Here is a 12254-nt window from a genome sequence, read left to right on the forward strand (position 1 = left end):
ATGATTTGCACAAAAATCCTTTCAATGTAAATGAAATACTTTACTAATTAAGCTTTAAATTGTCATTCTAGATACACTTTCCAGTACATCTACTATGTTACGACTTGTCTTATTTTAAAATAAGAGCGACGGGCGATATGTACATATTTTAGAGCTAAAATCAATTTATTTATCTTTATAAATTTACTTTCAAATCCACTTTCAATTAATAATTAATATTTTATTCGTTGTTTATTTAAAAATATAATTCAAACAAAAAGAAAGTTTTATATAATTACAATATATTATAATTAAATGTGTTTGTTTTCCAGGAGAATTTTTGGGGTTTTGATAATTGATCCAGGCGTTTTATTGTGTTTTTCGATCAAATGACACTCCTCTTGCTAGTTCTTGTGGTAGAAGGAAATGTCGTTAGCTGAAAATTAGAATTTTTATGTTGAATTCTTAAATATCAAACTACTAGTTAAGACGTATATAACTACCTTGACTACTAGTTAAGATGTACTATGTAACTATCTTGCCTATAGTTCTACTGACTTGTTTCGCAAAGTACTTTTGAGATTTTCCAAACAAGTGACTTTATGTGAAATAAAAGCGTTTATTTATACTCAAACGGCTGTCAGGACGCGCTACCTGTTAGCATGATTTCTGTTTCGTTTCTTTGGACTTTTAAATATTTTGTATTTTTGAATTTGTCTTGGTCTGTGGTATTCTGATCGCAGTTCTGTTGTAGTTTACTTCGGCCTTTCATCTGCCATCGCCGATTTTGTGACCTGGATGATTCCTGAGTTATAAGACAACATTATTTCGATAATCTGTTTACTTTTGTATTCAGATGATGAGAACCAACTTTTTCTAGATGAGACTGCGATAGTTGTTCTCGTTAAATTGTACCTTTTACAAAAACTTCCTGTGTATTAGATTAGATCAGATTTTAAGGTGGGTTGGGAACTTGTCACCACGTCACTGCATCCTTTGAGGATTATTGTGACATACTCACTTCAGTTCCATAGACGAGTAGCAGTTAAGAACGCCGTTTGTCCTTTGGAGAGATGTTGCCTAATTGCGTTATAAGTTGATAAGCAATGGATAAGTACCGAAGTCTGAGTCTGGCGAGATTATCACAGTGTGTTCTGCTGTTTCCCCTTCATCGAAACAAAGTCTGCAGATATCGTGTCCAGTAATACCTAGATTCGAAAGATGCTTTTTAACTCAATTCCCAGTGAGAAACCCTGTGACAAGTCGGATACCACTTCTGTTCAGCGTAAGTAGCTCCTTGGTTCTGACTTTTGATCGACACAGCATGTATTCTTTAGCTTTTCTGCAAGCAATTGTATTATACCAATCTGTCTGACTGTTCTATATAAGAACAGAGATTTTACCTGGGTTGTCTCATGCTGTTCTCACCAATAGAGTATCTGTGTAGTTAAATTATTATAATCACGAAAAGAATTTTGGCTTTTTATAGATTTGTTTTTATTTTTAATGCTAGGTTTAATAAGTAATGCAGTTTCACGAAAAGAATTTTGGCTTTTTATAGATTTGTTTTTATTTTTAATGCTAGGTTTAATAAGTAATGCAGTTTCAAAATTAAAAAATTTGCGATTTACAGTAGTTAAGCGGCTACGAGTTAAGCAGCGTTTGTGATGTGGCATATCATTTGCTGCATTAACACTACCGCTACTGCTGGGATACATGTCACGCAATTTGGGGAAAGTTTTTTTACACATTTTTTTTAATTATTAATTATAATTATTTTGCACGCGCATGCAAAAAAATAAGTAAAAGCTTTTTCTTATTTTAACGTTGTTTGTTTTGATTTGCAAGATCGCGGTAAAAGCTCGTCCACATTCCGAACTTGCAAGTTTTAATGTTGCCAATAAAGGAAAAAGAATAAAATTAGGAATGTTTTTATTTGTTTTTTCGGAATGTAAAAAAATCAAACCAACTGTGAGTAGCGGCAGTAGGGAAAAGATTTTTGCTAGTCTGCTAAAATTGGTAACTGAACAAAAATTTAAAAAAAGGCAGGTACACGTATTAGCGGGGATAAAAATTTCGAAGCGGAGAGTAAAGAGGTCTCTTTTTGGAAGAAGTGTTCTTGAGAACGAGACGAATGTGATTTGAATGAGATTTTGATTTTAAAGTATATACAGTGAATTGAATTTAAATAAAAAATATTTAATTTAATTAAAAATATTATTTAAATAATTTAAATAAAAATACTAAACGTTACGAAATTAACAAATGTGTTTAATAAAGTGTTTTCAAAACCTTGTGTAATTGATCCTAAACATTTTATTTTGTTTGAAATAGTTATTAACTGACGCCATAAGAAAGACATTGGGCGGTGGATAAGTTATCTTGGGCTAGAACGATATAGCAACAAAACTATTGAATTTATGTTTGCTGGTTATAGGTATATGCAGTGAAAAAGAAAACTAATCGTGGCTACCAAAGTGTTTAAATGAAGAATTAATGGTACGCCCAAACCCAAACTAAAAGTAAGCTGCAGAGTTTTTTGTAAATTCGTGAAGTGCCAAAAGAAACATTATCCTGATAAGCGGAGCATCCAGTAGTATCCAAAAAGGAGATAGATAAAAACTGGCAAGCTAAAGTGATTGGCAACAGATCATGTTTTTTTTATTTTATAAAAATGAGCGGTATTGGTAGGCGTTGAGGTGGCAGTTTTTCTTGACATTCGCAACGAGGTTGGAGATATGTATATATGTATATAAATGAAAAGCGAAAGTCCAACGGGGCTAAAGAAGCTGTAATTTACACGAAACGTTACCCAAGGCAAAATAACATGTACTTTTTTTTTGTTAAGTGATATGCTATTACGAAGGCAATGCATCGTTAACGGTCATGGTGATCATCACCCAGATTTTTTTTGTGAACGACATACTAATATATGAAATACGGGATAAATATATTGTAGTGCCCATGACCTACATCATTGTTTAATATGGCAAGTCATTGCATAAAGTAACAAAACAATTGTGACATAATTTATTGAATGCACATTTGTCGTTTCGACTTTGATCATATTAGACTTTTGAATTTTGTTTGACTCACGCCGTTATGATTGTGCACTTGTAACATAATGCGCGAGCCAAACGTTTAATCATGTGTGGTCATTGTACTGTAGTAGCACAAATTCGTTAAGAGAAATATAATATTTAATGAATAATGTTTATCACAATATGTATAAATAAAATGCATATATTCAAGATAAGAAATGTATAATACATATTAGAATAGTGAGATAGATATTATAAATATATCTTATATATAAAAATCATATACTTTATTGAAATTGGGAGTAACCAATGCATTGATTGGTTACTCATGAACATATAGGAATTAAATAAGTTTAGTACATAAGATTATTTTTGTATAAATAGTGTAACATTTTCGAAATAAAATTAGATTCATTTTAAATTCTCTTTAGATTCATTTAGACTTCTTTCATTGAATCTCAAGTTATATGCGGCATTCTTGCTGGTAATGACTAAAAGGCGGCTGAAGAGCTTAGTAATACTAAAAGGCGGCTGAAGAGCTCAAATTAATACTGAACTACTGTTAGGTCGAATTTAAATTGGGCTTAAATAAAATGACCATTTTCGAGAATAATATCCTGCCAATATCCTGGCATTAGATGGCAATCCTGCCACCATAATATTACATTGCAGCACATTTAAATGGTACAATTTAAATATTACATCCTGGCATAATACAATATACATAATTTTTTTATTTGTTTTAATCAGAAATTTTTCTTTTTTAGTTCTATTTAAAAGTTAATGATCACTAATAATTGTGTACCTGTAGAGTCATGCTATAATTTTTTTTGAGCGTGTGAAAATAATTTTGGTTCTATACTGAAAGAATTAGAAAAAAAAATAGAATAGAATAATCCTTACAAATAATGTAACGACCGAGTATTAACGATTATGTAATTATAGTAGAATGAAAAATTGAACAAAAATTAAGTACATTGTCATTGAAATTAAATAAAAAATTAAATAAAAAAAAATATTAATTCATCCAAAGTTTCGTAATCTCCTCGTCTGACATACCTTTTGTAATCAGCACTCATATTGCGATAAATTCGCTCTAGTTGCGACTCTTGAATAATACAGGCTCTTCGCATTAGAGTTTTGATGTCAATTAAATAATCCATAAAACTTTCTTTTAGTTTTTGAAGTCGTAATCCTACCTTGTTCTCTAGTTTATCGGTGTATCTAGATGAGATAAAGAACTTTAAAAGATCAACTTTAAAACTTGTCCAGAGCTTCCAACAACAATTGTTGTTAGGATACAATGTCAGCGTCTTATATTCGGTGGTTAAGGGCATCGTGCGGGGAATTGAGTTTACAGCAATGCTATACATGTCCGCTAATTTTTCTGCATGTTTTAAACCCAATAGATCCTTGCCACTGTCATATCTGCAGGACCATTTCTGCACTTGTTCCACTATATGAAGGTATGAGTACACTGGAGGATTTATAGAACGTATATCATTCTCTGGTATCCCACAGACATTGTTCTTCTTGCAATATTCGTTATATTCTCTGTTATCAAGTTCTTCAATTTTCCCTTTCATTCTTGGCTTTCTTGATTGACCAACCAAGTTCCTGCTCGGGCGCCAATTGTAACGACTTGTTTTAGTCGCTGATAAGGCTGAGTTGTACAGGGGTCGTTGCAATATAATTTTAATTTTCCGAAGTCAACGACAATTTAAAATATTTTATTCGTTGTTTATTTAAAATTAATAAAATGTTTATCTAGAATATTTTACTATACTAATGTCAAAACCAGTATCTGCTAGGTATTTATTACAGTTATTATGGGTAATTTACAAATTGAGGCATTTGGGAAAAATTTAAGTCCTCCTGTACATTGCCAACATCCATAGGTTGGGGTCCTGTTCCATCTTGATTGCATCTAGTGTTTTGTGTATGAATATTTTGATTGTTTCGCTTAGAATTATTGTTATAATTATATTAGTTGTTGGGTATAAACGGTGTTTGATGTTGTGGCTGTTGAGGTATGTCTGTGTAATTTGAGTTTTGATTATTTTGGTGTGTTATGTTCTTAAGGGTATATCGATTTTTTCTATTAAAATATTTACTAAGTCTCTATCTACTTTACTTGGTTCATACGGCATTAATTATAGATATCACCATACGTTGACCTCGGTCTGTAATTATCCATTAGCTTTATTTTAACTTGATCCCAGGTTGTAGTTGGTCCTAGTCTTCGGATGTAGTTGCCAGCGTCCTCTGTTATATTTTTATTGATGATGATGGTGATTGCTATTTTCATTACTTGATGATAATCTGATGGACATAGTTCCATGACGGCCTCTACAGATGCTATAAAGGCTGTGGCATCATGATCTATATCGAGGCATTTGATGTGTTGAAATTTTGTCAAAATGTCCTTTCGTGGTAAAACCCCTTGGTGTTGTTAAATATTGTGCTGTATGTCTTGTTGTCTTATTTGTTCATAGAGAAAAGTTTGAGCTTTTTGCCTCCTTACGACATCCTCCATTTCCCGGAGTCCATTTGTTTCTTCTCGTTATTCATTATTGGTCAATCTAGGTCAAAAGTTCTTGCTTTTTGCATTCACAATTTATTAAGTTTTTATATGTGTCAAAGTTTATAAACGTTGTTTCGCCCTATTTTTTTTATTTCTTTTTTTTTTAGAATACACTATTTATAAACAATTAGTCCTTATAGTTCATAAGCTTTTTTTTGTTTGAATTCGCTTTTTAAATAAAAATAATCGATGCAGTTTATTATCGTTTTTCTTATTAATATTTACTTTTTAAATAAAAAAATACTTGCTGCGGTTTATGAGCGTGTTTTTTTCTTTTTTTTTTAAATGGTTCACTTTTGTCTTAAGACAAACAACCGTTCACTGCGCTAGTCAAATAAGTGAAGACACAAAACTTCAATTTTTATAACCTCCTTATTGAACGTGATTCTTAAGACTAGCTTACATCTAACATATTTGCTTAACATATATTTATAGAGAGGACTCGAAGTGTTGAATTCTGATAAAACAATTCGTTGTTTGGTTAGTCCGAACAGCTGTAATAATATTTTTAGTTATAATGTTTAGTTAGAGATTGTAAAGTATAGGTAATAGGGTCTGTAGTGATAATAGAATACAATGAGAAAATTTCATTGTTCAGTTAGGTCGAACAACGATAATAATATTTTTAATTACAATGTTAAGTTAAAGATAGTAGAATATAGTAAAGTATATAATGACAGTAAAGTATAATGTAGATCTTACCCGAACAACGATAATAAAATGTTTAGTAGAATACAATGCAGATGTTTTGTTTACGATGGAGCGAAAATTCATCATGAATTGGGTAACACAGTACGAGATAAAAATGAACGAATGAGCGATTATTGTTTCCGAATGACAGCTATCGGCAAACATTACAACCAAAGTGATGTAGTTGTACAAGAGATATACAGGAGAAAATTTTGTCATCCTGCACTTCAAACTGCGATTGCATTAATACTTACTTACTTACTTAGTTGGCCATTACAGCCGTGTGTCGTCCTTGGCCGCGTCGAGTAGCCTCCGCCAGTCAGCCCGATTAGTTGCCTTCTGACGCCAGTTGGTAGTACCGAGCGCCCCCAAATCGTTGGTCACCTGGTCCTTCCACCGAAGATGCGGACGTCCTCTTCCGCGTTTTCCACCTGCGGGTACTGAATCAAATACCTTTCTAGCCGGACCACTTTTTTCCATTCGCACGACATGACCAAGCCAGCGTAGCCGCTGAATTTTTATGCGTTTAACTATGTCAATGTCGCGGTATAGCTCATACAGCTCATCGTTCCATCTTATTCGATACTCGTCGCCAACGCGTAAGGGACCATAGATCTTCCGAAGAATTTTTCTCTCGAATGCTCCTAACGCCCTCTCATCACTGTTGGTAATTGTCCAAGCTTCTGCACCATACAGAAGGACAGGCATGGTAAGGGACTTGTAGAGCGTGATTTTTGTTTGTCGAGAGAGGGCTTTATTTCTCAATTGCTTACTTAGCCCGAATTAACATTTGTTGGCAAAAGTAATTCTTCGTTGAATCTCTAGGCTGACGTCATTTATGGTGTTTAAGCTGGTTCCTAAATAAACAAAGTCTTTCACAACTTCGAACTTATAATTGTCAACAGTGACGTAGGTCCCAAGACGCTCTGGGGATTTGTTTGTTGACAGAAAGTACTTTGTTTTGTCCTCATTTACCACAAGACCCATTTGCTTTGCCTGTTTTTCTAAGTTAGAAAATGCCGCACTGACGACGCGGATGTTCAGACCAATGATATCAATATCGTCGGCATACGCAAGCAGCATCACACTTTTGCAGAATATTGCACCAGTACGGTTTAAATCTGCTGCTCGAATTATCGTTTCCAACATTAGGTTAAAGTAGTCACACGACAAGGAGTCACCCTGTCTGAAACCTCGTTTGGTATCAAACGGCTCGGAGAGGTTCTTTCCAATTCTAACGGAGCTGGTGGTGTTGCTCAACGTCATTTTACATAGCCGTATAAGTTTTGCTGGGATACCAAATTCAGACATAGCGGCATAGAGTGTGCTTCTAGTCGTAGTGTCAAAAGCAGCTTTGAAGTCGACAAATAGGTGGTGTGTTTCGATTTGTTTTTCTTGAGTCTTCTCCAGGATTTGACGCACTGTGAGTATCTGGTCTAGAGTGGATTTGCCAGGTCTGAAGCCACACTGATAAGGTGCAATCAGTTGGTTGACGATTGGCTTCAATCTTTCACATAGTACGTTTGATAGAACCTTATATGCGATATTTAAAAGACTGATCCCGCGGTAGTTGGCGCAGTTTGCAGGATCACCTTTTTTGTGGATTGGGCAAAGCACACTTAAATTCCAATCGTTGGGCATGCATTCATCCGACCAAATGTTGCGAATTAGCTGTAGCATGCATTTTGATGGGATTGAACATACAAGGTAAAGTGTCTGATTGCATTTAACATGGTAAATGCCAGCGCGATCCTTGTCACTGTTCTCTCCAAGTTGACACACAGCCTCCACGTGGCCCCTCTGGATAGCTACAATCATCCGTGCGTAGTGAACTAATGTGTGCAGCGAAATCCACCTCAGGGATATATGAGGTTTTGCGTCGGGCTTGGAACCCACCATTTAAAAAAAATCCTTTCAATGCAAACGAAGAGGCAGCCTCGGATAAGGAAACGATCTACTGATGACGACAAACGCAAACGTATTAAGGAACACGATTTAAAAATATGCACCTGGAATGTCCGAACTCTTTACAGAGAAGGTGCATCTATACAGCTGGTTAATGTCCTCAAGGAATATAAGGCTGACATTACCGCTCTCCAGGAAATGCGATGGACGGGACAAGGATGCTCTAAACGAGATCATTGTGACATCTACTACAGCTGCCATGCAACAAAGCACGAGTTTGGAGTCGGATTTGCGGTAGGCCAAAAGCTGAGAAATTTGGTCTCAACGTTTACACCAATAAACGAAAGGCTCGCAAAAATTCGGATTAAGGCAAAATTTTTCTTTATCACTCTAATATGTGCGCACGCCCCGACGGAAGATAAAGATGACGACACCAAGGAAATTTTCTATGAACAACTTGAACAAGCATATGAACGCTGTCCCCATCATGACATCAAAATAGTTGTTGGAGACTTCAACGCAAAGGTGGGTAAAGAAGGTATCTTTGGTGCTACTGTCGGAAAGTTCAGCCTTCACACGAAAACTTCTGATAATGGAAGAAGGCTGATTGATTTCGCCGCGGCTAGAAACATGGTGGTTAGTAGTACCAGATTCCAGCATCTCAACATACATAAGGCAACATGGCTGTCACCTGATCAAAACACAAGATCTCAAATTGATCACGTTGTGATAGACGGAAGGCATGCTTCCAGTGTCTTGGATGTACGTACTATCCGTGGAGCCAACATCGACTCGGATCATTACCTTGTTGCAGCCAAGATCCGCACACGTTTATGTGCGATGAAAAAGGTACGTGAACAAGCACAGCGAAAGCTAGACGTCGAAAAGCTGCAATCACAACAGACAGCTAATGACTTCGCTACTCGACTCTCCCAATATCTGGAAAACTCATCTGAAGAAGCCGATATATGCGCGCAATGGAACCACATCTCTAACTCTATGCGTACCGCTGCAGAAGAGGTGATCGGCTATCACCGTATACAAAGAAACAGCTGGTACGACCAAGACTGTCGCAATGCTACCGCAGAGAAAGACGCAGCATATCAAGCCACCCTGCGGTCAGTTGCGACGCGCGCTGTTAAAGAGCGATATCGGCAAAAGAGAAGGGAAGAGAAACGTCTTTTCAGGCGAAAAAAGAAGGAAACAGAAAGACGTGAGTACGAAGAGCTTGAGAAGCTGGGCGACAGGAATATGGCTCGAAAATTCTATCAAAAAATTAAAAGCCTGACAAATGGTTATAAACCCGGAGCTAATTCCTGCAAAGATGAAAACGGTAATCTGGTGATAGATGTCCAAAGCATGCTTAATATTTGGAGGGATCACTTCTCGAAACTACTAAATGGCGGTAGTAGCAATGTGACTGAAAGCGAAGATGAGCCCGAATTTTTTAATCGTTGACGATGAAATAATCGTCCCGCCTCCCGATCATAATGAAGTTAAAACAGCTATAACGCGGCTCAAAAACAACAAAGCTGCAGGCGCCGATGGTTTACCGGCTGAGCTGTTTAAAGCTGGTGGCGAAGAGCTATCAAAATGCATGCTACAGCTAATACCTCTATTACATGCTATTAAAATTTTAGGATGTTAAGATTTAGTTTAAAGAAAATTGAAATCTGAATTCAAATAAGAATTCTATTTTCGAATACTGATGATTTTTATTATGCCTCCTATTTTGTTCAAAGATCTTCAATTTATTGTTATGTAGGTTCTTTTAGTTATATATATTAATAAACAGTTTCAAGTTTTGTGACAGTTTGGTGGCATCGTGCTACTTAGCATGAAAAGAAGAGTTTTGAAATCCTGTTCTTCTTCACTTTATTCGATTCGAATTAGGCAACATCTCTCAAAAGAACATAATGGCGTTTTTAACTGCTACTCGTCTATAGAACTAAATTGGGTGTGTCACAATAATCATCAAAGGATGCAGTAACGTGGTGACAAGTTCCCAATCCGTTTCAAATCTATCTATCTATCTATTGCTGGGTTTGACAACATCCAAGAAATTCGTTACACCATTTTCGTTCTTCGGTCGTTATAAAGCGTTACTTTCAGTGTTTTATTTTAAAATTTCCTACATTCTTACCATTGCTTTTAATTTGCTATTAATTTTCATTTTCATTTTTTTAATAAATGTTTATATTTATATACATTAGTGAAAATTGTTAATTATGAAAATAATATATTTGCAATAGTGATGCCAATATATTAGCAAAAGACAGTTCAGATCTATGTTATATTTATCTGAAAGAAAACCGGATCAAAATTGTTGTATTATTTCTTAATTTAATATGTATGGAACGAGACATTTTCAGTTCGAAGCTTCAGTTATAATTAATCATTTTTAAAGGGTTTTCAAAGTTCTTTATTTAATTAAATTGTTGCTAATTGCCGTAAACATAACTAAAGGAAATTGCTACAATAAAAAAAAATATAATCAAACAATTCTTATAATATTTTATTGACTGAATGAATTATTTCGCTATAAATATAAATTTGCAAGCAATTCCATGCAAATATTTTCACCATTTTTAAATTCAATTTAAAATAAATACTAGTTCAATTATTTTTAACTTACTTTGTGTGTTGTTACAACATCGAGCATAAATCATATATAAAAACTCTGCTGCTCCTCTGCTACAGAATTAATTTTGTGAATAGTGGGCAGAATATATTTTTTTGTTCATCAATTAGAGATTTTTAAAAAATATCAAATTTAATATTTAAAAATATTAATGCGTTAATTTGCTTAACATAATCACATATTCATATAACAAAAATCAATTAAATTTATTTTTATTCACTAAAATTAATAAAAATACTAAAACTAAGAAAATTCAAGATGGCCTCTACGTATGCATTCGCGTCACAATTTTTTGATTTATTATTTATACAATTAAAATCGTTTCGTATTTAAAAATGATTTTACTAAAATTTATATTTTACACTAGTAATGTTATTGTCAATTAAATAAATCCAATTATTTTTTTTTTATTAATAACGTAATACTTTTCACATTTTTCATATTCGTGATAACTCACTTTAACGGACATTTCGCTACTGATTTCTTACCTTTGTAGTCGATCATTTCCTTCTCTTTTGTTTTTGTCGTTCTCATTAATTTGGAAAGAAGACACACTTATGTATTTGCATTTAGGCAAATCAAATTGATTACAACGCCAAACATATGACATGTAGGTGTGAAGTAATGGCAATGACAACATAAACAAAAGAATCAATCATACATTTTACCGAAATAAGCATATTGCACACATGTTGCAACAACTTCAAATTTACGCACAATGCATCTTCTTTAATGAATCTTTAAATTTTTTAAAATATTTCTTAAAAATGTAATATGAATAAATTAATAAATATTATAAATAGGTACTTAATGGCTTAGAAAACACATAAAATTGAAAATATATATGATTTGCAAGTAAATAATTATTACTGTGAACAGCAACGAATGACAGCCACACCAAACAATGGAATTTATTATTTTAAGTATGAACACTTAAATCGCGAACAATTCTTCCTTCAAAATTACAATAATACAAAAGAAAAGTGGTTTCGATCTTGTCCATGCTTCAACAGTCAATTTTGTTAAAAATCATATAAATTAATTGCACTTAAATTAAAAATGAATAAAGTATTCGTGTTGCTGTAAAGCTAGACTTTCTTTTTATAGTGACAAAGAAGCTTTATTAAAATTTAGAGGGGTTTTGAATAGCAAAGAAAGAAATAAAGGACAAACACAAATATTTATTTTAATTTTATTGAAGTTTGGCTGACCATATAACGCTGTTTCGAGTATTGCCAAGTACTCTTCATCAGTGGTCTATGGAATAATCTAATTTTTATTTAGTTTATAGTCCATATATAATTTGTTTGGACTGCAAGTGCCAGGCTTAGCACTCGTGCCTGTCAAATTAGAAGCGATGACTAATCGTGTTTATCCACAAGAAGCCAAGGCTGCACAAACTTTTAATGCTCAA

The sequence above is a fragment of the Teleopsis dalmanni genome, chromosome 1, assembly GCF_002237135.1.
Source record: "Teleopsis dalmanni isolate 2A chromosome 1, ASM223713v2, whole genome shotgun sequence".
NCBI classification, from domain to species: domain Eukaryota; kingdom Metazoa; phylum Arthropoda; class Insecta; order Diptera; family Diopsidae; genus Teleopsis; species Teleopsis dalmanni.